The following is a 27,127-nucleotide window of genomic DNA, read 5'->3' as shown; positions in this document are numbered from 1 at the left end:
GTGGAAGCCGAGGTCATCCCATCCCCTCCCATCTTCGTAGATCTGGTTGCTAAGCAACTTACCTCCTCAGGGACACCTCCTGCTCCATCTAGCCAAGACAAGAGATTCTTCAATCTCGATGCGGCTCTGTCTAACCTTCTGAATATCCCGGAGGTTGATGACCCCATTGTGGGTCTAGCTTCTTCCTCTACCCCTAGTGAGGCCCTAGAGGCCTTAAAGCCTGAGGACAGGCGGGCGGAGCTGGCGCTGCGTAGGGCCCACCTATCTGACGCCTGGGCCATTAAATCGGCTACGGCCGCCTCATTTTCACCAGGTCTTCCATCCGCTGGCTACGTCAGCTCAAGGACCACATCCCTGCTTCCAATCTGAGAGCTCACCAGGATATAGCGAAGTTAGTGGCTGCAGCCGAGTTCTCGGCTGGCGCCACTTACCAGTCGGTAAAATTTTCTTCCAGAGCCATCACGTCGCTGCGTTTGGCTCGCCGCATGCTATGGCTCAAACACTGGCAGGCGGACGTAAAGAATAAGGTCAAGCTGGCCACTGCTCCCATTACGGAGACAAACTGTTTGGCCCAGCTTTGGAACCACTGCTGGTCGAGGGCCGCAGTAAGAGAAAGTATTTGCCCTCCCTTTTTCGAAGATCGGAGACCAGGGGCCCCCAGCCCTTTCGGAGGAGCTTCCCCCGCCCCTTCTACCAACCCCCTTCCCGCCCAGATACCCTAGACCTCCTTCCTTCCGGTCCCAGGACCGCTCGGACCCGGGTGACAGAACCAGACGCGGTGGCGGCTACAAGAGACCATTCCGGGGATCGGGAGGAAGGCCCTACCGTAGAAGGTAGATCCTCTTCCTCCCTCCCCATTGGCGGCCGCCTCAGCCATTTCGCCGCCCAATGGGACATATCCACCTCCGATGCATGGGTTAGGGACACAATCAGGTTTGGTCTCGCCCTGGAGTTCAGGTCCGCCCCCTGATTGTTTTATCCCATCCCCCTCCTCAAGGGATCCCTCCAAACGGGCTCTAATGGATGCAGCCATCCATCATCTTCTTGACATCCAGGCCATTCAACCTGTCCCTCCGGCCCAGAAGGGAAAGGGTTTTTACTCCCATCTCTTTGTGGTGCCCAAACACTCTGGGGTTGGAGAGCCATCCTAGACTTGAAACGGCTCAACCGTCACCTCATCCAGCGTAGATTCAAGATGCACACCTTGCAATCAATTCTCTTAGGCACCAGGCGGGGAGACTGGTTATCTTCCATAGATCTGTCGGAGGCATACCTCCACATTCCAATCAGGCCCTCCCATTACAAATTCCTCAGGTTCTGCCATAATAACCTTCATTATCAATACGTGGCCCTACCCTTCGGTCTGGCTTCGGCCCCGGACCTTCACCAAGGTCCTGGCGGCCCTGGCGGCCCATCTCAGGACCGTTCCGTCCGCCTCCACTGCTACTTGGACGATATTCTTATTCTCTCCCGTCCAAATCCCAGGCAGTCAGGGATACCAGGGTCACCCTCTCCGCCTTACGGGCACACGGTTTTCTAGTCAATTGGCAAAAGAGCCAACTTACCCCTTCTACTCGAATTAACCACTTGGGGGCCATAATTGATTCGGTGTCACAGAGAGTTTTCCTCTCTCCGGAGAGGTTCCTTAGCATTCAAGCCCTGGTCAATCAGATCAGGCGTTCAAGGAGGGTGGCCTTGTTGGACCTCTCTAAATTGTTGGGCAAAATGGTATCATGCATCTCCATTATTCCCTGGGCTCGTCTACACAGCAGATCCCTCCAATGGTTCCTGCTCCCGTTCCAACGATCCGGAAGAAGCAACTCGAGGGTCAAGGTCAGGGTCCCTCCAAAGGTCCTCACGTCTCTTCTCTGGTGGACCAATCCCGCCATCAACAGAGGCCACCTATTCGCGGAACCTCAACGACTCACCGTCACTACGGACGCAAGCCTATCCGGTTGGGCGCTCATCTCGACTCGATCTCTGCACAGGGCAAATGGTCGCTGACCGAGCAGGGTGCAGCATCAATTGGCTAGAGCTTCACGCCGTCCTTCTGGCCCTGCGCAGCTTTCCTCAGATCCGCAATCATCACGTTCTCGTGCTCACGGACAACGTCACGGCCAAGGCCCATATCAACAAGCAAGGGGCACCCAGTCCATCCAGCTAATGAGGGAAGCCGGCGCCTTTGCCGCTGGGCAGAATCCAACCTCCTATCTTTAAAAGCCGAACACATCTCCGGAGTAGACAATACTCAGGCGGACTGGCTGAGCAGGGCCACGGTGGACCAGGCGGAATGGCGTCTCCATCCATCCCTTTTCGAGGAAGCGTCCAGAATATTCGGCCTTCCGGTGGTGGACCTCTTCGCTTCCCGACCAACACTCAGCTTCCACGGTTCTTCTCCCGGTATCCGTCTCACAGGTCGGAGAATCCAACGCTCTGCGTTGCCCATGGCCCCAGGGCTCCTATATGCCTTCCCTCCGCTCCCGTTAGTTCCCAGAGTAGTTCAAAAACTCATTCAGGAGAGGGCAGAACTTCTCCTGGTGGCTCCCTATTGGCCCAGGCGACCGTGGTTTGCGGATCTCCGGATCTTATCAGTAGCGCCCCCATGGAGGATCCCCCGGACAAGGTCTCCCTCTCTCAGGGGCCCCTTCTGCATCCGGAGCCTCAATGGCTCCAGTTAGCCGTCTGGAGGTTGAGCGGATCCGTCTGACTTCTGAGAATCTTTCAACTCAAGTCATCGACCCTATTTTGGCCGCCAGGCGCCCTTCCACCACACGAATTTATGATGCCACTTGGAAAGGGTTCTGCAAGTGGTGTAGCGGGTCTCAGGTTAATCCCCTCTCTCCCTCGGTGGCACAGATCCTGGAATTTCTTCAGGAGGGTCTTCGCAAGGGGCTCGCACCTAACACCCTGAGACGGCAAGTTTCTGCTCTCTCAACCGTGGTCTCCTGTGATAACTACGGTTCCCTTTCTCACCACCCCAGGGTTAGATCTTTCCTTAGGGCGCCACCAACCTGTGCCCTCCTACAGTTCACAGGTTCCCACATGGGACCTCAACAAGGTCCTCGTTTCTCTTACACGTCCCCGTTCGAGCCTTTGAGGAGTCATCCTGCAGTTTCTCACCTTCAAGGTAGTTTTTCTAGTAGCTATTACTTCTGCTCGTCGAGTTTCGAATTAGCAGCTCTGTCAGTCAGGAGCGATCTGTCGTGTTCCACGCAGACCGGGTGGTCCTTCGTCCCGACCCTACCTTTCTACCCAAAGTTAACTCTCCCTTCCATAGGTCACAGGAACTGATTTTACCAAATTTCTGCCCCAGGCCCTCCAGGGCAGGGAGGTCCTCTGGCACACCCTAGATGTTAGAAGGGCCTTGCGTATTTATATTAAGCGCACTCAATCCATGCGAAGGTCGGAATCCCTCTTCCTATCCTTTCAACCCAGGTCAATGGGGCTTAAGGTTTCCCTTTCCACCATCAGTCGCTGGATCAGGGCTACTATTGCGAGGTGCTACCTTTCCCATTCTCTGCCCGCTCCGGGTGGGATAACCGCCCATTCCACCAGAAGTGCAGCCACCTCGGCGGCCTGGGCCACACAAGCCCCCATCGCTGACATTTGTCGGGCAGCCACCTGGTCCTCTCCGTCCCGTTTATCAGACATTATAAAATAGATACGTGCGCCTCAGCGGAGGCCTCTTTTGGCCGACGGGTCTTACAGAGGGTCCTCAGTGATCCGGAGGGGCCTTCGGGCCAGACGGAGTCCCACCCGTGGGACAGCCCAGCTTTGGTATGTCCCAGTCTCTGGATGCTCCGAGCGGCTCGAGGGAGAATGGGCGTTGGTTCTTACCTGATCGCCCCTTCTCGGCGAGCCGCAAGGAGCATCCAGCCCACCTAATTTCTCCGTCTGGGGGGGCTTTTCTTCAGCCAAGGAGCCAATAGTAGATTAGAAAGAATCAATAACCTCTCTTCTCGCTATCGCAAAAACTGGGAGGCGCTCCGCGATGTCACGTGAGGGGCGGAGCGTTTCCTCATCTAAAGCTCAGCCTGCAAGAAGAGGACTCGGAAGCACATCCCAGTCTCTGGATGCTCCTTGCGGCTCGCCGAGAAGGCGTATCAGGTAAGAACCAACGCCCAATTTGTGATACATTTTTAAATGTTCAGTTGACTGAGTTTCATGTTTCATGAATAAAAGGGATAATCATAATCATCATAATCATAATAGCGGGTTAGGACCTAATTATTTTTCCTCACTGTCTCTTAGTGGTAGCTTTGCAATAATGTGAAGCAAGCATTTAAGACAACTGATTTGACATCAGAACACTTTTCTTTGCCCTGAAGTTGTAACTTTAAACTCTTCAGACCATCTTTTCTCTCACTAATTCCTCACTTCTCCCCCCACCCCCCCAGCCCTCCCTGGATAATTGGTTATTATGGTAGTTATACAATCAGCAAAAAAAAAAAAAAAATACTTATTCTATCAAATTGGCCACCAATTATTCCAATTTGTCATTTTTCTACCTGCCTGGAAGAAAAAGTGACATTTGTGAGGATTAAAAACCAGGGGAATGTTTAAAATAGAGAGAGTAATTAAATTATGATATTTTGGGAAACACAGCTGTTAGGTGAGGAAGCGTTAGGTATATAATTGTCACTTTTAGGCTTGTAAATGAGGTTATAAAATATATTTGGGGGGAGGGAAGGAGGTTGTTCATTTGGTCCCATCACATAACCTTCAACCTAATGTCTTCTGGATGTACTGTGAAAGATGAGGGCTGTAGGTGATTATACTAGGAGAAACCCAGATAAGCAAAACTTTTTACTGCTAATAAATGGTTTAACAGATTTATGTGGAACATTAATGTGCCATTGGGTAGATACTTCAAATGTTGGTTGCATTTCCATTTTGGGAAACAATCACATATATAAGAGCTGCACAGATGGACTGACCGAATTAAACATGAATTTTTAATGTTGCTTGTTATCATAGTCCAATGAGAAAGTCCAGTAATAGTCCCATTTCACAGACAGAAATCTAAAATCTAGGGGAGAGAGGTTGCCCAACACATTTATTTAATGGGAGACGGCAATGAAGATGTTCCAGGATCTTGTATAGAGTTGTCCACTTATCAAATGGGTACCTTCAGTACCATGGTTGTTACAGTTAGAAGGTTCAAAGGGCCAATGCTGAAAATGAAATAAAAAGTGAAGTAAGTTCTAACAATGTACATTTAGTGAAAGTCAAACGCATCAAAAAAAATAGGACAGAAATACAAATCAAAATAAATTGGGCCTTTGCAGAGAATCCAATCTATGGAACAGCAACAAAAAAGCTGAATTTAGAAAGAGGAACTTAATTAAGTGATAGACACTCATTTTAATGTTCTATATTTCTTGAAAAAAATAGGTAGAAAAAGACCCTCCTTGGATTCCTGATCATTTGTTGTTGTCCACAGAACAATGGAAATTTGAGGTTCAGTTGTGGTTGTTATTTGTACATGGATTCCTGATTGGCCAAGACTTCTGTGGACAGGCTTCGTCTCACTGTTAAAAAACATCCTTTTTCTTCCCAGAGTTGGTAACATTTCCAAGCCCATTTTTCCAAATGTTCTAAATGCATTCATGGTTTAAAGCAAGAATCTCTTTGATAGCCAAATTCTGTAATACCTTACAACTGATAAAGAGATGAATAAAGGGTTGGAAATGCATGGTGCATGATGTGACATTTTCTGACCTCAATCTCTTTAGTTTATAAAAAAGAAAAAAGAAAGTTATAAGTGGTTATTTGATTGCTGCATATAGTTGCTTAGGCATGTGTCAATGTCACTGGGTGATTCTAAGATCTGTTCTTTTAGTTGTTAAAAAGACAGATAACAAGCAAGTGGAAACTACAGGGTCAGTTTTGGATTCGGGCACAATTTCTGGAGGTGAAGAAGGAAATTAAACACTTGTACTTCTTAGCAAGCAAAGTGGTGGAAATGGCCATCACTCTGTAGGAAAACCTGACACTGAGCATGTGTCTAAAACTGTTGTGGTTCGCCGATAGCCTGTGCAGACGGCAGCAGAATCAGACTGTGGGGAAGAACGGGGACCAGTCTGGGGAGGACTCGGACAAGGGTCCTGCGTCCGATGCAGAGATGAGGCCAGGACCATCTGGGAGTGGTGTGCTGACTCCGAAGCCTCCGGAGTTTGGCAGCAGCAAGGCAGAGGAATAAGGGGAGCCTGTTCCCAGTGCGCGTGTGCACAGAGCTGCTAGAAGGCAAGAGCAGCTGAGACAAAAGGGGCAACTCGGGAGTAAGGCTTGGAGGTGATTGCCCCTCCCATATGGTATAAAGGACAGGCAAAGGTATAGAAACCTTTGCAGGAAGCAAAGTCGTTCACTCTGTTTGGATTAATCCTTGAAGCTCTGTGTGGACTTTGTACTTCGATTGGTTTTTTATAGTTCATTTGGCACTTTAGTTGTTGGCAGCAATTCAAAGGAGAGAATGGTGGATGCTTATCTTGAGGGACTGTTTGGGACTCATTACAGGCTGAGAATGAACATAATTCCCAGCGTTGAAATAAAACAAGAGTTGTTTTAACTAAGCATGTGCTTAATTATGGTCTCAGGAAGCCTTGGTCAGAACAAAAATGAACAATCACGATCATATAGACTACTGCTGAAATATCTGGAGGACCCGATTTGAAATAGATTGCCATGGAGAAAATCTGTCTGTGTGGTCAGTAAGAATCACATAAGCACATAATCAGTTACCGATATTTCTTGTCCTTGACCTTTTCCAAAATATACATGAACATCTAGTATTTCCCTTCCATATAGATTTCTAACCGGTACTGGATGATCCTAAACATCATTTGGCTAATATGTGAGGTTAAGGATATCGTACAATAGTTCTCATGCTGTTAACTCTCCTTTCTTTGATAATGGCATGTAGGCCGATCTCTTTCAATCTGTAGGCCATTATATCTTTCATCAGATTTGCTGGCATAACTTGGTCAGAACTTTTAGTGCTTCTCCTTCTGTTGCTTGCAATATATTTGTAAAGATCTCATCAATTCGTGTAGCTTTTTAACTTGGCAATGACTGGAGTGCTGATCTTAAAAATCAGCTGGGAGCAAGGAACAATGGAAGAAAAAAATTTTTTAATGCACCAGTTTAGACATGTTTGTTGCGCCCAACTCCAGCAGGGTTCTTAAAAAGGATTCCATTGGGGACTTTTTAATACCCTTTCTGCCCTTGCTCCTTTCAGCCACGTTCTGCCCCATTTAGGACAGAAAGAACACTATTTAGAATAAAATGTGAACCGGCCACCTTTTTTCATAGTGCAAATCGGTGACTGGAAAAGAAAATTAATTGATCAGTGTGCTCATTTCTACCTGTCTTAAATATTAGGTAGGTAACAGAATAGTGTACTACTACCTAGTCTGGATATGTGCATAATTGCACAGAAAACCACACATATAAGCCTAAAGAAGATGCCCTAAATGATTAAAAAAAAAAAACAGAATGGAGAACAGAGTCATAATAGTCATTTGATGGCATTCATATTTGCCCTTTAAAGTTCAGATCGTCTGCTGTTGTCCCTCTAATTACTTTATCTATAATAATAATCAAGCATTTGATGTATGTTCCCACAGAAAGAAGATGCTTTCAACCTCAGGATATGAGATTATATTACTCTGGAATTCCAGTGTTTTATGACTAGGGTATCCCAACCCTTATATTTACTATCTCTCCCTTCCCCGCCCTTTGCAATAAAAGCCGCTATCTCATTTATTTTGCAGACAAAAAGGAGAATTCTGCCCCAGATATACATCAAAGGCAATTTACTGTGCTTGACACTGAGGCAGGTGAAAAGGAATGTATTTTTTTAAAATAGCTTAAGCTGTCATGAATGAAGGAACCCATTTGATCAGAGACCTTTTTGAAGGTCTGAATATGCTAGTTTTATTTCCAGTCTACGACAGGATACAGTTGGCTGTTTATTAATATCTAAATCAATATGATGCTGTCTAGTGTGTGTCACGTTAATTTAAAACTGCCACATGGAGTTAGATAAGAAAACGTTACTTCCGGAAGAAGAAGAAGAAAAAGTTAATTTTCCTGGGATGGAAGATCCTCTGGTGTAATGAAATTAGTTTTGGGGATTCCAGTTTGCTTTTTTAACCATCCGATGTGGTTGAATGAAATTTGGAGGAATAGACTAATTCTGCCAAGGGTTTTTGTTTTCATGGGGCAGAAAAGAAATCTCCCTAGGGTTGTGTCAAAAGAACTGAATGACTCTGTTTTAGTTTTCGGGAGCTTTTGGCTCCCACAGGTAATAAGACTCACACAGCAATGTCTTTTGTTCCCACTGGAAAAAAAAATCAGCTTCACCCCACTCAGGGTATCATGCTTTCTTATGAACACTGAATTCTCTTTGCACCTAACCCTTCAATCTATTTGTCTACAGATGGCTATTTCCTTACAGAGGCTACTATGATTCTACGTATCATTCCTTTCCCTCCCCCAAACAGTAAAATTATAGTCACGGAGTACCTTCTAAAGGAACAGCTTTAAAACGTACTCTGCAGACATTTCTTTCAAACGGCGAGCGTGCTTCACCACCAGGCAAAGCAAAGGTTTTTTTTATACTGAAAGGATTTAAGAATATAAGAGATGCCTCCTGGCCAAACCAACTTGTGGTGGCTGCGTATTTGCGATTTTCTTGGCAGCATTATGGAAACGTTTGTCATTGCTGCCTTCTGGATTTTTATTTTTAAATTTTCCCAGTCTATCCTAATGTCCCGAAGTTTCCAGGAAGTCTGTCATCCTGGGGTCATCCCGGCTTGGATTCTGAGCTTAGCCAAGGTCACCTAATGAGGGTCGCCTGCTGAGTAGACAGTCTGATCCCTCAATGCAATAAAAGGTGCATAATAAGACTTTATTGCCTTGAGGGATCAGACTGTCTATTCAGTGCAAATGTTTTGTTTCCTGAAACCCTGTGTCTCCATCTGGAATGCCAGTTGGCTGGAGATTCTGGAGTGAGTAGTCAAGCACATTTGAACATTGGAATGCACCAGTTGATATGTGGAATAACACTCAGAATTTAACTCATGGACTGAAGGCATATAGGCATCTGAGACACAGGAAAGCAACTGCATTTGATTCATGGACCCATGTGTGTCTGTCCCACCCAGTAAAACGTTATACATGTAACCATCCTTCTAAAAGAAGCCAAACGTTTCTATTTATTTATTTATTAAATTTACTTGCCCCTAATCTCGCCACGGGCTACTCTTGGGCAGCTTACAATAATAAAACAGAAAAAAAAAGATGATAATGTAAACGTAACAATATCAAAGGAATAAAACAATAAAAATAAACCATGGAAGAACAATAGTATGAAATTTAAAAAGAAGGGTGGAGGGGGGGCAGGAAGTGCAAGGGGGAGGCAATGATAATGTTATCCATTCAGTTATAGAGTCTGACTCTTGGCTATTCTATGGTCCAGATGTCTCCACATCTTCTCATCTTGCACTACTTCGAGTTTTTCTATGCTCTGGCTGGTGTCAGACACTTCGATGGTGTCCAGCCACTGAGTTCTTTCGTGGCCTGGTTTTCTTTTACCGCTAACTCTTCCCAACATAATTGCTTTCTCCAGTGAATTCCCTTGCACGACATAGTCAAAATAAGTGAGATGCAGTTTTGTGATTTTGGGTGAATGTCAACTGTCTGACTAGTGAACCCAAAATAAGGAAACACTCTTGGGAACTTTAAATTCCCAAAAGTAAAACTTTATTGGATACACCATTTTGGTACTGAAGAATCAAAACCAGCTCTGGTTTTCCCACGCAATAGCTTCCCTTTCTCCCCACCTCTGGGTGATCACATGGTCCAATTATGAGATGTTCTTTTGTAATAGATGTTCTTTTGTCCTTCTCTTTCTCAAGCACCTGTAGCGGGGACCTTGATGGTTGCCAGGCTCTCACGGTCCACACACACATTCTCAGCATTCTATTTCACCCTTCCCTCCCCCCCAGTTCATTGGCAAGTTGAAAAGCGTTAAGGTTTGAAAGAAGCAAAACGGGTCAATCTTGACAGTAAGAGGTGAAGTCAGCTAATTAATACAATAGCCACTTCCATTGATGTACCATCCTATTAGGACTCCAGACCAACTGGCAGAGCCAATGTCAGGGTTCCAAGTAACATACCCGTACCAAACAAGACTCTGAGGCAGGTAGATCCCTCAAATAATAAGTTTAGCCAGGTCTTCGGATCCTTGAGGAAGGATTGGGGAGATGGGAGCGAACCTCATCCCGAGGGGCAGGATGCTCCAGAGTTCCTTGACCAATGGGATCCCTCAACAAGCTCTACCAACCCGAGTAGGGGAGATTTCTAGCTTCTTGCTCTGCCCAACATATTGATATTACACGTGCCATAATAAAATTTGCAGGTGACACTATTTATTGTACGTGTTAGATTTCTCAGAGTATGACTCAAGCCAAAGTTAGTTATATTTACTAAGATATGCTGGAATTGTGAGGTATTTGCAAATTTTCAATTGTGGCATTTGCTCGGGGTAGAGAATCAGTGGTCAAATCAACTTGCACCAGAATTAGGAAATACAATTCTAAATAAGTTTAAATAATAACATTAGTTAATCCATATTGAAAATATATAATATCTGCATATAATTCTAAATAAGTTTAAATAATAACGTTAGTTAATCCATATTGAAAATATATAATATCTGCATTTTCCAGACTTCCATTAGGTCCTAAATTGACTGTAACCTCTCAGGATTAAGATACGGTATTATTCATGCCAATTTAAAGAAAGCCTTTTCTTGTTTCCACCGTTTTGACCAAAGTTAGGAGAAAAAAATGCTGCAGGATTACAGTAAAAAAAATCAAAATGGAAATAAGAGTTCTTTCATTAAAGACAAGAAAAGTTATCATTTCTTTGTTAATATGCAGGCACATAAATTAGAAAATAGTTTTTATATGCCGAAAGCTTATTATAGGGTGACAGTGAGTTAATCTGTACAGGTCAAGCAGATAGTTCAAGTGTGTAGAATCAGTTTCCTAGGATTATATCTTTTCAAACTGCAGGCAGTCGTGAACATATTAAGAAGTTGAGAATGTTCCTTACTTCAAGAATGTTTATGAATGCAGAAAACTAAAGAGCTAAAAATTAGTTCTAAAATAATATTTTCCTTGAGATGCTACGGTCTTTTTGATATCCATAATGTCTTTTTTTTTTTTTTTGTACAACTGAAGTGCACAATCCAAGAAGGATGACACCATATGAGTTTGTTTTTTTACTTCATCTGGTTTTTAGAATATTGTACATATGAGCGTCATTATTAAACACTGGTGGAAAATATCTTAGATGATGTATATTTAGAAAAAAAAGATTTGGGCAGAATTATTTTGGAGAAGTCACGTATCAGGTTCTTAATGCCAGTAACTGCATAGATCAAGGGTGCCAAACTCATGGGTCGTGGGCCGGATGTGTCATGCGCTGGCCACGCCTACCCCTTTTTGGCAAAGGGGGAGAAAGTCGTGATATGTCACGTGATAACAATGTGACTCCGCGAGTTTGACAACCCTGGCATAGATCTTTACTTTTCAACCAGTCATAAATGTGAGCAGGTTGCAAACGCCCCAAATGTGGTCACATGACTATGGGGAGGATGATATTTTGGACCATAAAGACCCTTTCCAAGACTATCATAACTTCGAATATTTGTTAAATGTGAACTAGCTTTATCTGCTTTTGCTGCTAAGTTAACCAAATATGAATTTAGTAAACATGATATAGAATATCCCTTACTCATTAAAAATGAAAGCTCTAATTATGTTCCAGCAGTAATTAAGTTTTGTAAGGCCAAAGTTTGGGACCAGTTGTTACATAGTACCCAGTTGTATTTATATAAAGAGGTGCGTTGCAAGGAAGCTCTTCAAATAAAGTATTTAATAAGGGGCCGCACTCAACTCTAAGGGGGTGCGGTGGCTCAGTGGTTAAGATGCTGGACTTGTTGTCTGGAAAGCCAGCAAGCCCAGGTTTGAGACCCAAGTGCCATGCGATGGGGTGAGCTCCCATCCTCACCCCAGCTCCTGCCAATCTGGCAGTTTGAAAGCATGCAAATGGGAGTAGATAAATAGGTACCACTTTGGTGGGAAGGTAATAGCACTCCATGATGTCATGCTGGCCACATGACTTCACTGTCTTTGAACAGTGCTGGCTTAAGTGGCTTTCAAACAGAGATGGGCGCAGCCGCCTATAGTCGGCAAAGACTGGTGGAGTAAAACCCACAGGGACTCCTTTACCTTTTTTTTATACTCAGCTCTGGTACAATCCCAGATATTTTTTATAGTATTCCAGACCACATCTGTAATACTGCAACCAATTTTGGTCACCATAATACCAAAAAGATGTTAAAACTTTGGAAAAAGTTCAGAGAAGAGCAACTAAGTTGATCAAAGGCCTGGAGACATAGAAAGAATGGCTGCAGGATTTTGGTTTGACTAGTCTAAAGAAAAGAGGGCAGGACAAGAAACAATGGTTGGAAACTAATCAAAGAGAGATGCAACCTGGAATTAAGGAGAAACTTTCTGACAGTGAGAACAATCAACCAGTGGAACAGAAGTTGCCCTCGGAAGTTGTGGGAGCACCATCACTTGAGACTTTCAAGAAGAGATTGGACTCTCATCTGTCAGAAATGGTGTAGGGTCTCCTGCTTGGGTGGGGGGTTGGACTAGATGACCTACAAGGCACTTCCAACTCTGATTATCTGTTATCTGAGGAAACGCCTCTAGAAATTGTGAGCGTTACATCACTGGATGTTTTTAAGAAGAGTCTAGACAATCACTTATCTGAAATAGTATAGGTTCTCCTGCTTGAGCAGGGGGATGGACTAGAACAGTGATCCCCAACCTTTTTTACGCCGCGGCCCGGTATCCCCAACCTTTTTTATGGCGCGGCCCGGTACCGACATCAGCTGGGCGCCGCCATCATGTTTTGATGGAAAAAGTGCTTCTGGTGAGCTCACCGGAAGCACTTTTTCATCAAAACAAGATGGCGGCGCCAGCACTCGATGAGCTTTTCCGGGTAGAAATGGCTTTCTCCGGAAAAGCTCATCGATGAAGATGCCCGCCATCTTGTTTTGATGAAAAGTGCTTCCGGTGAGCTTTCTACCCGGAAAAGCTCACGGAAGCACTTTTCATCAAAACAAGATGGCAGCGCCCAGCAAGCCAGCGGCCGGTAGGACTTGTTCCACGGACCGGTACCGGGCCGCAGACCGGTGGTTGGGGACCCCTGGACTAGAAGACCTCCAAGATTCTATTCTATTCTACTCTACTCTACTCTACTCTACTCTACTCTAATCTAATCTAATCTAATCTAATCTAATCTAATCTAATCTAATCTAATCTAATCTCATATGACCCACATGGTACTTTTCATATTGGAAAAGATCAATGTGCTACCTATCAGGAATCTTCCCATATGAATACTGGACCTGCTAATGTTCAGAATCAAAAATCAATTCTGACTTATATGTAATACTTCACTGTCCACTTTATGGACAGTGGCATATGGTATTAATTGCACCCATCATCAGATCTTTCACTTGTTTGCAGATTGTTTGTATGGCCATGCTGCTTAGCAATCAAGCTGTCAATATCGCTAAGACAGTAGTACAATATTTGCCCTTGACTCTTAGTGCCTTGTCCTCATGTACTATAAACTGCTGTCTGGATATTTGTATATTTCCTGAATTTTGTGAAGTGTTGTTTGCTCAGTAAACACAACTGCTCATCTAGCGGCTTCTTTGAAGTTACAGCAGTGCTGAATAAGGAGACTTACAGTTAGTTCTCAAAGTTGTGGCCATCGTAGCATCCCCACAGCCGCAGGATTTTCTGGAAAATGGCATGCAGTTACTACATCAGCAGCCAGCAATCTTGTGGTCATGATTTTTGACCTTGGGGTGACAATAGGGAAGCCGGCAGGAAATCGCAAATCATGGTCACATAACTTTGGGCTTTTACTTCCCACGATTTGCTTAATGACTGCAACCAGAACTGTGCAATCAAATGATTTTTCACTTTAGGGCCATGTCATTTTTTGGGACAGTGTTCCAGTCATTATGGTCATTATTGAGGATTACCTGTGTTATCTAGGAATTTGATATACCGGATGCGACAAAAGTCAGACCCTCGTAGAAAGTTTGTTATTAAACTGATCTTAAATGGGTTCAAATTGGTTGCCATTTCCTTCCTTACTCATTTGGCACATGACTCAGTCAGAATAGAGCTGGAAGGGACTCTGGAGGTCTTCTAGTCCAACCCCCCAAATCAAGTAGGAGACCCTGTACCATTTCAGACAGGTGGCTGCCCAGTCTTTCCTTAAAATGCTGAAAATGACCTTTGAGCATTTCTCAATATATTCCTTTCTTTTCTCTGGAAAAGGTGTTAATGAAAGATACTGGGATAAATCCTTGAGGCCTGATATTTGGTGCATCCCGTATATATTTTAAGAGGCTTTTTGTTATTGTTCTTTTACTTTAAATAAATTTATACACTATTAAATAACTTTCTTTGACAGGGATATTCTAGACTTTTATTGTGCAATTAATTACCTGCTGGGAAAGGTAGATTTAATTTTCTACATTTTCAAACTATCATGGGGCATTTAAATGTTAATTGTAACCTGCCTATCCAGGTGCTCAAAAACCTGCTGTTTGGTTTTCTGTTTGAAGGCCTTGCTTAGTAGGGATGTCCAGATGACAAACCTTTAGTTAGTTCTCCTCTTTTCTGTTTTTGAAGATAGACACCCTTTGCTCTTTTTCAATCTTCCGAGGTTGTGCCAGTCTTCCAGGACTTGATTGCTGAAGAGTAATGTTGTGATCTTCATGATTTATCCATTTATTAATTTTGCCAAATTTGTAAAGCTGTCTATGACTCTAAATCAGGAGTGTCAAACTGGTTTTCTTCGAGGGCTGGATCAGCATTGTAGTTCTCTGTGGGCCGGCTGAAGGGGTGGGGAGATGGGACGGACGTCTCCTGCAGCGTTCTGCCGGCCAAAACAGGCCATGGGGGAGCCTTGCCCCCCCCCCCAATGGCAGCCCGTTTTGGCTGGCAGAGGCACCGTGGGCCAGTCCGTTATTTCTAGGCTGGCCCGGATCTGGCCCACGGGCCTTGAGTTTGACACCCCGTTCTAGACAGTACCCTAATACATAATCTAAATGGTAATGGAGACTTGAATTTGTTCTAGGTTCTGTCTATCCTTTCCTTGTCTATCCTGAAATGCACGGTCATTCTTCTGCCAATGGCATAACCATGCAAAAAACCACACACCAAAAACAAAAAAAAAAAAAACCAAACCAAAACAACCCAACCCCCCCCCCCCCCCCCCACCCCCCCCCACCCCCCCCCCACAAAAACCCCCCCCACAAACCCACCCCCCCCCCCCCCCCCCCCCCCCCCCCCCCCCCCCACCCCCCCCCCCCCCCCCCCCCCCCCCCCCCCCCCCCCCCCCCCCCCCCCCCCCCCCCCCCCCCCCCCCCCCCCCCCCCCCCCCCCCCCCCCCCCCCCCCCCCCCCCCCCCCCCCCCCCCCCCTCTGGCTAGGACTCCGTTGGCTTCTCTGCGAAATGACCAACACAGAGTACAAACTTGGTTGTTTTCTTGAAGATGGTTCATTAACCAAACTAGGTAACATCATGTGTGCGCGTCTCCATCACAATCAGATACCTGACAATCAGCTGGCTGGCAGGGGCGTGCACGCATGTGCAGTGGAGCTCTTCCAGGCGACTTCTCGCTGGCAGAAGTGATTCTGCATGCCACTTCTGGCACGGATGCCATAGGTTTGCCATCACAGGACCAGGGGTGGGATTCTGCAGGTTCTCACCTATTCGCTATAACTGGTTGTTAACATTCTAAGCAGTTCGGAGAACCAGGTATTAGAAGAAATTACTGGCCTAATCCTGTAAGGAAGGCAGGAAGGAAATATTCTGGAGTTGCTTACAGAAACTGCCTCTCCATTAACCCTTATTACATTCTTGGCAGGACTAGACTTCCTGTCTCAGGAATGTCTCTGGAGTTTTTTCCCCTCCTTTGCTGGTACTTTGCTTGTGTGGAGTGACCATTCAAAGTTACAATGGCACTGAAAAAAGTGACTTATGACCATTTTTCACACTTACAACTGTTGCAGAATCCCCACGGTCTTGAGAGGCCAGGCGAGGAGATGCGTGTCTCGATGTGAGTTGGCCATGCCCAACCAATAACATGACCACCAAGCCACGCCCACCACCTAAGCCATGCCCACAGAACCGGTTGTTAAAAAATTTGAATCTCACCCCTGCACAGGACTATACCATTGACTGAAACCAGGACTTCTTAGCCTTTGATCCTATACATCTGTTGGAGATACTGGTGAAACTTACAGAGCCGTTCTCAGAAAAAATGAATAAAATAAAAGATATATTTATATTGCATTAGAAAGCCAATTAAGCTCAAAACAGTTATTGCAATCTTTAAAAATAGCAAATTTGTGTTATAGTAATATACTGGTAGTGCTTGACTTACGGCCATTTGTTTTAAGGACTGTTGGAAGTCATGATGGCAGAAGAAGTGATTTATGATCCATCCTTGATTAATTAACTCTGGTATGATACAAATGAAGGAAAAGACAGCCAGATGAATAACCCAAACCTGACCTCAACCAAACTTTGTAATCTTGAGCAAGTAGGAAATTAGGGCGTTTTATACAGAGTTGACCTTCATAAGGCTTAGCAAGAGTGCTTCAGCATAAAACTAGAAAACATATAGACATAGATATATAATACTATCTCTCTAAAAGCCATTTAGCAATGTATCTTTGCTCAAGTTATTAATATAAAATAAATACTAAGTTTTATGTGTTGCGCTTAGATGAACAAGCATATTTAAAAAATGTTTTAAGTTGTAAGACCCTTCTCTCCTTCCGCACAATAACCTATGAGAACTTTTAATAACAAATAATTTTTACTGTAATGGGATGATTCATTAACTAACTCTGGGATTTTAATCTGCTTTCCTGTGATTTAGTGCTTTAATAAATATTATATTGATGGAATATCTTTCTCTACTTCTTATTTTTATTACTGAATTCCCTATATTTTATTGATAAGAATGTGAAACTACTGTATGGATATTCTAAAATCAATTCACTGCCCATAGTTTGGACGTCAGAATTCTGATAAATATTTATCACAAAGTAGTACAATTCACTTCTGAAATACTAATTCATATTATAATGACGAATAGTGATATTACAGCGATGATCAGCCTCAATTCACACACACACACACACATTGTAGAATGTTGAACTTTCTTTGCTTCTATCAGAAAACTCCCATTTTTGCTTTGTAGTAAATTACAGAGCCATCTTTGAGCATCTTCAGAGTTGCCAAAGGTGCTTTTTCAAGATACAACTGGATTTTCTGGTTTTTCTTTGAAGACGTTTTGCTTCTCATCCAATATGCTTCTTCAGAGTTGAAGATTGCAGTATACTGATCCATGTAAAGAAAAAAGGATCTACCCTGTTAGAGGACTATGTGAATTCATCCTTGGTTGGGTTATTCAGTAAACAGTGCAAGAACAAATCATAGTTTTGCACACACTGTGGGAACTTGATCACTGACTGGCAGGAATTGATCACTAACCATATTGATTGAACAGTGCATGAGATTCATTTCACATTCGTTCTTGTGCACCATTTGTAATGTATGCGCATACTCATTTACCAATTCATATTAGCCCCAATTCATTATAATACATTACATCACATGATTTTAAAATATTATAGAATTAAGTTGAGAATACAACTTTCTTTTTGTTTTCATAGTATCCTACACATGTGACTGCTTTGTTAACAAACAAATAAGCCACCAGTTTATAGTAAATATTCAAAAACAAATTAGCAAGAGGCAAATAGAAACTGCTTTACCTCTAATGAGGAAATGTCTGAGTTAACTGTAGTACAAATGTAAATTTCTATTCCATTTGAGTAATTCTTTGGTGTTTCAATGAAGTTCTATTCTCTAGTACTTTATGTGGCTTACTGTCAGATAATTTGAACACTAAGAAAAACTGCCTTGTATAAATTAGAATTTATTTGCAAATTAATTGGTTAATTAGATTTTATACATCTCTTGGGGACAGGAAAGAAGCAGATGTTTTGTAAGCTATTCCAAAAATTGTGGGAGGGGGCTTTTTTGTTTTTTTAAAAACCAGCCAGGCGTGGATGCATAAATTTCTGGAAACAAAAAATCTTGTTTTCAACAACAGGAGAAAATTACAGTATCACTGTGGCATATTAATTTGTTCATTTTTCCCTCCCAAATTTTATTATTCATTTGAGAAGATTACAAAATACAAACAGGGTAGCAGAATAACTAAATGTGAATAAAAAATAAATAAAAAGAATAAAAGAATGAATGAAGTATATTTTTTAAACTTTTATTTTGTACTTTTATTTCTTGGATTGTGTAGTTTTCAATTTGGCCTGTTTAGGTAGAACTTCTATTGAACTGAGATAGAACACTACCCATGTAGTAAGCATTAGCCAAAGTAAGTCTTGAAGTTTTCTCCATCTGAGAATTGAATGGAATGGAATGGAATGTTTAAAGTGAATAAAATATTATTCAAGTGGAAACTCTCAACAGCAGCATGGAAATTGCTTGTCTTCTGAGTCTGTCCGTCTGTCCGTCCGTCCCCCGGTCTATCCTAAAGCTTTGGAATTCAGCAGAAGAGAATATAGGTAACTCAAGAGTTGAACTGTGGGGTCCTTGGTGCTCTCTGAACTTGGTGGTTTTCTTGCAGACGTCTTGTTACCCAACTAGGTAACATCATCGTTGCATCATCCCTGATGATTACTCAGTTGGATAATGAAATGTCTGCAAGGAAACCACCAAGCCCAGAGAGTTTCAAAGACCCCATCATTTTGGAACTCCCTGCATGTTTTCTGAAATAACAGTCTTGACCCTGATTATCTATCCCGCCCAGACTGCATCACCAAGGAAACGTTGGCTAAAGATTTTGAGTCATTTTAAGTCATTGTGACTTTTATGTTTTTATGTCAGTGATGCTAGATCAGATTAACAGTCCATCGAGGCTAACATTTTGGTCCTTACACTAATCATCAGAGATCAGTGTGAACAAGGCCATCACCAAGACATAAAATTAGAAATATTTGTTTATTGGAGCTCTTAAGCACTAGTCTAAGGACGAGCTGTCAATTGTACATTACACATAATGAAAAGAATGGACTGAAAAAGCGGTAAATGGTAGCAGTGGAAAGGGGAAGTAACATTTTCAAACAGTTGGACTTAGCTAAATAATATTTAACACAAGCTTTATTTTAATATATTTTTGCTTTCATATTATTGTACTTCCATTGTTTATTTTTACTGTTTCATAGCAGTAGACTTATATGCTGCTTCACTTTGCTCTATTTCACAATGCTCCACAGCTCTCTCTAAGCGGTTTACAGAGTCAGCATATTTCCCCCAATAATCTGGGTCCTCGTTTTACTGGCCTTAGAAAGGTGAAATGCTGAGTTAACCTTAAGACCCATCAGGATCAAACTCCAGGCTTGGGCAGAGTTGCTTGCAATACTGCATTCTAACCACTGCACCACCAGGGCTCTTACTTCCTTTTCTCTTTATTCCTTTGTTATTGTTTTAATAATGGAGAAATGTTTACATTTTTTATCATTTCCCCATTTTACTGTTGTAAGCTGCCCAATGTAGCCCCACAGTGAAATGGGCAGCAAATACATTTAATAGATGATAGACAGACAAACAGATAATTGAAAACAATTTAGCAATTTTTATAGAGATGCTTGAAAGATCTGTTAGAAAGAAGATGTCCTAGTATAAGGTGACTAGGGTGATTATTAAAACAATTTGGCAACCCATTTAAAATTGCCTGCATAGGTATATATGCAGAATTGTCTAAATTTCCTCCATCAGACCTAGACATATATATTTTCACATTAGGATGTTATTATGTCTTTCATTAACATTAATAGTAGAACATTAAGCCTCTCCCAAGAAAGGTATATCTGATGAAGCATACAGAAATTAACCAGAAAGACTGAAATGACTTCCAGATAAAGGTTATATTCAGATCTCTTTGATGATCAGTACTGAATGCACATTGCCTCAATTTCCATTTTTGCTTTCTCAAAATGTGTGAGAATGGACATTGGGTTGAGACAGTCTGTCATATTTTAGACTCATTCAGTCACCTTACTCCAGATAACAATACAAAGTTATCCAAACAGGTTTTTTTTTAAAAAAGACATGCCATAGGTGAAGATCAGCTTCAAGCCAAAATTTTACTAGCTTGGATTCAAAGTACAGCAAAGAGTTGGAAATATTCCAAGGAATTCAAAACATGATTCTTGGATGCTTGTGCATCTAGCAGTTTTGATTCTTTTCTTGTTTCAGATCTGTCATGGGGGAGCCTTGGTGACACAGTGATTAAATGCAGTATTGCAGGCTAACTCAGTCCACAGCCAGGGGTATGATCCTGACTGGCTCAAGGTTGACTCAGCCTTTCACCTTTCTGAGGTTTGTAAAATAAGAACCCAAATTATTGGGGGCAATATGCTGAAGCTAAACCATTTAGAGAGGGCTGTAAAGCACTGTGAAGTAGTATATAAGTCTAAGTACTATCACTATTGCAATCTCTACTACCCTTTTATCTGGTCATCTTAGGAATGCTGGAGGCACAGTCTATCAAACCAAATGCCATTGATTAACGGATTGGAACTTCTTCTATGGTGAACAAAATCATATCTGAGTTCAAGAAGCATCTGATCGATACAAGCTAAAATGTAATATGTAGGACCAGATGGATTGGTCAGTCTGTTTGGGTTAAAGCTTGGCATGGATATGTATTACCATACACTGCCTCTCTACTCTATATTCCCAATCAATCCCAGGAAGGTTAAACACAGAATGAGTAATCATATCGTTAGTCAACATGTCAAGAAATTATGCATACAGTGACGCACAGGAAACCCGTCAGATGTAGAGAGATAGCAGGGGCTATTTGAAATGCAGTATAAATAAATGTTTATTTGTATGCAGGTCTCAAAGTTCAAATCCTTGTCCTCTCCTGCCTTTTCGAGTTAACCATTTTTTCACTGTTCTTTTCTTTGCCTGGAAGCTCTTTGCTGCTTATCCAGCTGTCTGGTGTGAGACTCCGGAATTATTGCCTCACCATTGGACATAGCTGGACCTCTGTGCTGTCCCTGGAAAAAGGCGACCAAGGGTTGTGGGAGAACCATGACTAATCTGCCTTTTTAGTTCCACACAGAAAATAATTTTTCACGCAATCCTTATGAAAATAATAACAGCAGAGGTCAGTCGATGAACATGTGTTTAATTGACCACTTCCATTCCTTGAAGCACAGGAGCATTGCGAGGTAGTAGAAAAGTAATCTTAAATGACACATTCTCTATAAACCAGGAGTGTTCAACTTTAAGGCCTGTGGACTTCATCTCCCAGAATTCCTTGGTCAACCATGCTGGCTGTGGAATTCTGGGAGTTGAAGTCTGCAAGCCTTAAGGTTGCCAAGGTTTGACACCCCTGCTCTGAACCATTATATGTTGCCACTATCATATAATCAAATAATATATAATCTAATGGGTGAAATGTGTTCAATATCCAGCGAATATTAGAACAAAGAGACTGGAAAAATCCACTTGCCCGAAATGAAGGATTTGCATATTCATTAGTGACTCTCAACACCTTCAAAAGAAAAACATCACTTGATTAATATCAGCTTAGGAATTGGGGAAAGGGGGGATTTAGATTTGGAGAACAAAAACTGTGTTCAAAGATGGGAAGAAATGATTTTCAATTTAAATGCATTGTAAGAGCTAATTGCCTTTCTCTTGCTTAAATTAACTTTATTCCTCTGCTTGTTCTCACAGTAATAAGGAATTAATGAAACCAGGCTATGGAATAGACCTAAGTAGGTGCCTGTGGCTTAATAGAAGCCAAGACTTTACAATTATGGCTTAGCTCTTATTTTTGATTTCGGACCAACTGATGGGCATCAAGTATAATCATTGATTCTGGCTGTGCTTTGACAGGGGACAGAAACACCTGAAATCAGAACACGGCATGTAGGTTAATTGATGATGTCCTTCCTGTTTCCCCTTTTAGCATTTCGTGCCAGCCAACGGCAGGGGAGAATTACTCTACAGGAACTTTAGTGTGACATTTCCCTTTGCAGATCATATAAAGCAACAGATACCTCAGTTCAAGGACTAGCTAGACATTTAGCATTTCCTTTTGGTACCCAGCTAATTTTTGTTGAGGAAGTGAAGTTTGACTTCTGTGAAGGCTCAAAGCCCAGCGAGAATCTGTGATGGGCCTTGAGAAATGTTTGTCTTGCTGTTTTCCCTGACTCTTTGCGTAGAACATGGTGGGTTGTGTAAAAACTAATTTCTGGACATCTTTGTAGGCCCACACACAGTGACATTTTGGCCTGCCTTTTTAGTAGCCTATACTGCCCCCATGTGGTCATTTTCCCTGAAATTGGTTATTCTGGGGAAACAATTTTGTGAGAATTTTCCTTGGGAAAAGTTTCGGGCGAACGAAAATTTGGCAGGGAGATTTCCGTTTCTCAATGAGAACAATATTATATAATATAAAATGTAATAATACCATATTTAATATTTGAAAAGTTCACATACTTCAGTGTTTCTCCTAAACCTTAGGATAGGTTGATAATGTGAAACCTGCAAGATTAGTCAGAGTTATCGCCATGATAACGCGGATAAAGGATAATAGCTCCAGGTTAAGATAAGGGGTGAGAGAACATCAAGGAGCCCTTCATTAAGATGTTGCCAATGGGGTTTTCCAAGTTGAGAAAAAGCAACTTGGCTTAAGCTGTATAACCCCTACATAATGATTTAAATTTGTTTGGGGACTACAACTCCCAGAATTTCCAGCATGGTTAAAACATAGACTGAAAAAGTGCCCAGTTGGGGAAGATGGATTTCAATGACTTACAATGTAGACACTTCAAGTCATAGCAAACCTATTACCCATTGTCTGCAGTGGAGGGATTGATGAATGATGTCACCAAAAAAAACCCCTCAAGTAACTGAACATCAGCAAATCTGCTATTTTTAAAAGAAATGTTGGATATGGATTTTAATACTGCTGAAGAGGTCTGTATATAGTAAAATCTCTTCCTTAAGGAGGAAAGCATTGCGATTGAATTCCTATTCTACTTCACGTTTTGCAACTCTAGCTACAGATTCTCATACCTGTTGCATGCAATTCTTGTTTTTAGTTTGACTTGTTCCTCTCTCTTGTTTTATTTTTTTAATTTTTTTAAAAAAACTGTTATTCCCATTTGCTGTGTTCTGTTGTCATTTTGCAAAGCAAAACTAAAGAACTACAGAAAATTATCTCATTAAGCTTGTTTGCAAGAAGGACACAGATCCTTTCAGCTAAGCAGCTGATTTCTGGAAAGAAAACAAAGAGGAAAAGGGGGGGGGGAGGCTGAATTGTTCCTTTCATAGCAAGCACTATAAAAGCAATTATAAACATAAGTAAAACAGTACAGGTAGTCCTCAACTTATGACCACAATGGAGCCCAACATCAGGAAAGCCCAAAATCAAAGTTTCATTTTTTTTCCCACCTCAAGCACAAAGTCCAGAAATGGTTTCCAAGTAGAAACAAAAATAGTTGTTGTTTTTTCCTTAAGTCAAAGCAGTCTGCATTACTATTAGTATTAATTCTCCCATCTTTGCTTTCACCAATCTCCTCCCACTTATGACTGTAACCTTGTTGCTTGTATCTTAATGATTTTTATTGTTTCCCATGATTTGATTGCTTATTGTACCCTATGACTATTATTAAGTGTTGTACCTTATGATTCTTGACTCTTGACGAATGTATCTTTTCTTTTATGTACACTGAGAACATTTGCACCAAAACAAATTCCTTGTGTGTCCAATTACACTTGGCCAATAAAGAATTCTACTCTACTCTACTCTACTCTATTTAGCTATCTCTGCTAACTCCATCAGCTTTTGCAACCATTCATCCATTGTGGTCACTTTTCATAAGCAAAGTCAATGCAAAAGCCAGATGCATGAAACAACCATGTAATAACTGTAGTGATTCACTTAACAACTGTGGAAAGAAAAGTTGTAAGTCGAGCACTACCCGTATACATTCCTGAGGCCGATAAGTTTTTGTAATTCCTCCTTGGCTTTCTATCTGGACAGTTGTTAATTCCAGCATCTTCTTGATGGAATGTTTATAGATCACACACCAAAGCAAATTGTCTTTCCTGTCTCAAAGAACTTGCGAGAATATTACTGCAATCTTCCTCGGATCTAATGTCCTTCCGTGCCTATGCAGTTGTAATAAATGATTCTAGGCCAACAGAATCTGTTAGCTTCTGCTAAAGAAACGTAATTATTTTTAAATGACAAAACTGGACCCTTTGTTTATAAATGTTTCATATCCTGGCTGCTACGCTTGAATAACTTGTGTAAATAATGTATTAGCTTGCGAATGGACTTAGCGCATTCTAGCATATGCTGCCCAGCATAAAAAAAAAAGAGAGAGAGAGAAGAATGCTAAAAGGAAAGATGTTTGATCCTGCAAGGTGCTAAGCACCTTTTAGTACTGAAGGAAATCAATAGGGGAGGAAGGGTGGAGTTCACATCCATATTTCAGCATCTCACCAACCGTTAAGTGATTTAAATCAGGGGTCCCCAACCACCGGGCCCCAGACCGGTACCGGTCCATGGAACATTTTCTACCGGGCCGCCGGTTTGCTGGGCGCCGCCATCTTGTTTTGATGAGAAAGTGCTTCCGGTGAGCTTTTCCGGTTGGAAAGCGGCGTTTGGGTCCTGAAGGAATCCTCGCACCTTAGTTTCATCGAAGGGGGGGCGGCTTCGAACAAAACTACGGCGCGAGGATTCTTTCAGCACCCAAGGCAAGGCAAGCCGAGCGACCGTCCCGAAGCCATCCCGAAGCCCATCGACAAAGGTACAAAGGAGGAGTTGAAGGTGGCGGGGAGAAGCGGGGGACGGCTGGCTGGCCGATCGCTCGGCTCGCCTTGCCATGCGTGCTGATGCCGGTACCGGGCCACGGATCATTTTGTGATGCCGGTACCGGGCCGTGGCACAAAAAAGGTTGGGGGCCACTGATTTAAATGATCCAAATATTCAAAAGAGAGATGAAGCTAAAAAGCATCAATCCAATCACGTTCCAATTTCCCTATGAATGGGAAATTGATACCTGTAATTCTTATACTGATGGTCCTCGAGTTACAACCATAATTCAGCCGAAAATTTGTTCAATCAATTTTGCCCCTTTTTACAATCTTTCTTGCCACTGTTGTTAAGTGAATCATTGAAGCTATTAAATTTAGTGACATGGTTGTTAAGTGAATCTGGCTTCCCCATTGACTTTGCACGTCAGTGTCAACTCATAAAATAATCCTATGATCTTCTAGAGTTGCCAACAGAGGAAGGGAGGGCAGTGCGACAGCTTGCTACCGAAACTGCATTCCATAAATGTTTTCATAGATAGTTTCCAGGCGGTTGAAGTTTCTGTTTTGCCAAATTCTAACTGGAGAGCATGATTGATGACTCTTGGCTATGAATGTGTCCCATTGGAGAATATGAATTACGATACACCCAGGGGTTGGGGGGAAACCAGGGTCAAGGGTGACAATGAATGATGTGTCTCAGAGTCGGCTACACCCAGGCAATGCCGCACCTTTTAACTCCCAATAAATCCTTTTGAATTTTTGGAAGTTTGGCTTGAGACTCATGATTTAAATGGGGTTAAATGCTGGAATCCTGACAGCCAGAAGATTGCAAAAAGAGAGATCACATGACTCTAGAATACTGCAACCATCATGAGTCAGTTGCTAAGCATCTAAATTTTAATCGTGTGATTATGGGATGTGTAATGGTTGTAAGTATGAAAAATGTTCATAGCTCATTTTTTTCAGTGCTGTTGTAACTTTCAATGGTCAGTAAATGAACCGTTGTAAGTTGAAGACTACCTGTACTTTCTCCCCAAGGACTGTGAAATTTCCTAATCCCTTTCTTTCCCCTATGCCTATAAAAAAATAGACTTACAATGACTGGGAAAACTTCCATGTGCAACTAAATCTAATTTAGCTAACTTTGGATTCTCTACCCCATAGTTTTCCTCAAAGCTTACGCTCTCTAGATGACTTGAACCAGAGGTGGTATTCAGCGGGTTCTGACCAGTTCTGGAGAACTAGTAGCAGAAATGTTGAGTAGTTCGGAGAACCGGCAAATACTACCTCCCGTCCCCATCTATTCTCTGCTTCCAGAGTCCCAGCTGATCACCTGGGTCTTCTTTTGTTGCCCTGCACAGGAGAACAGAGCTGGAAAGCAGGTTAGTGGGATGGGAGGGAATGGGATTTTGCACTATCCTTCCCCTGCCACGCCCACCAAGCCACTGCCCACAGAACTGGTAGTAAAAAAATTTGAATCCCACCATTGACTTGAACTATAACTAGTATCAGCTTGTGTCTATCTGGACATTACTTGGAAGATGGATAGAAATGTTATCCTTCATGTATGGATGAAACCAGATTGGGAAGAAGCAATCTTAGGAAAGTTTTGTAGTGTCATACCTGAATTAAAATTAGCATGGTGCAGAATTTTACTCAGTTGGTCAGCATTAGCTGATTTCCAAATCTCTTGTGGGTTTTTTTTTCAACTAGTAATGTTAGTATTGCATGATGTGTAATTTAATTCAGTTACTTTGTGATAATTTTGTCTAAGTATTTTTTTCCCCAATGTATACTATATCTCTTCTTGACATGTGGCTGAGCTGTTATCTGGATCATTATATCCAGATAATTATATTATATCCAGTTGGCTCTGTATCTCAACTTGGGTAAAGTATTCTTTGATTTTTTTTATCCTTCCAAGATTCTAGGAATATTCCATGATGGTTCAATATAAACAAAACTAGTTTAAATGACTAAGAGAAGAACAAAAGTTGTTTTTCTACAAGCGTGCCACTACAAACTTTGAATAGAGTACCAATTCATTGGGGGCATTTTCCTGTCTTCCAATG

General features: G+C 42.2%; 1 protein-coding gene across 1 annotated transcript in view; it reads left to right on the top strand.

Moving 5' to 3' along the window:
• The window catches only part of EXT1 (exostosin glycosyltransferase 1), a 310,066-nt gene that overhangs the window by 210,567 nt on the left and 72,372 nt on the right, over nt 1–27,127 (top strand). The window lies entirely within an intron of this gene.

This window comes from Notechis scutatus, chromosome 3 (genome assembly GCF_049901735.1).
Source record: "Notechis scutatus isolate UNSWTSFEM ecotype Mainland chromosome 3, rNotScu1.2, whole genome shotgun sequence".
Classification (NCBI taxonomy): Eukaryota; Metazoa; Chordata; class Lepidosauria; order Squamata; family Elapidae; genus Notechis; species Notechis scutatus.
The sequence above is the reverse complement of the archived record's forward strand: the minus strand, read 5'-3'. Positions and strand labels throughout refer to the sequence as shown.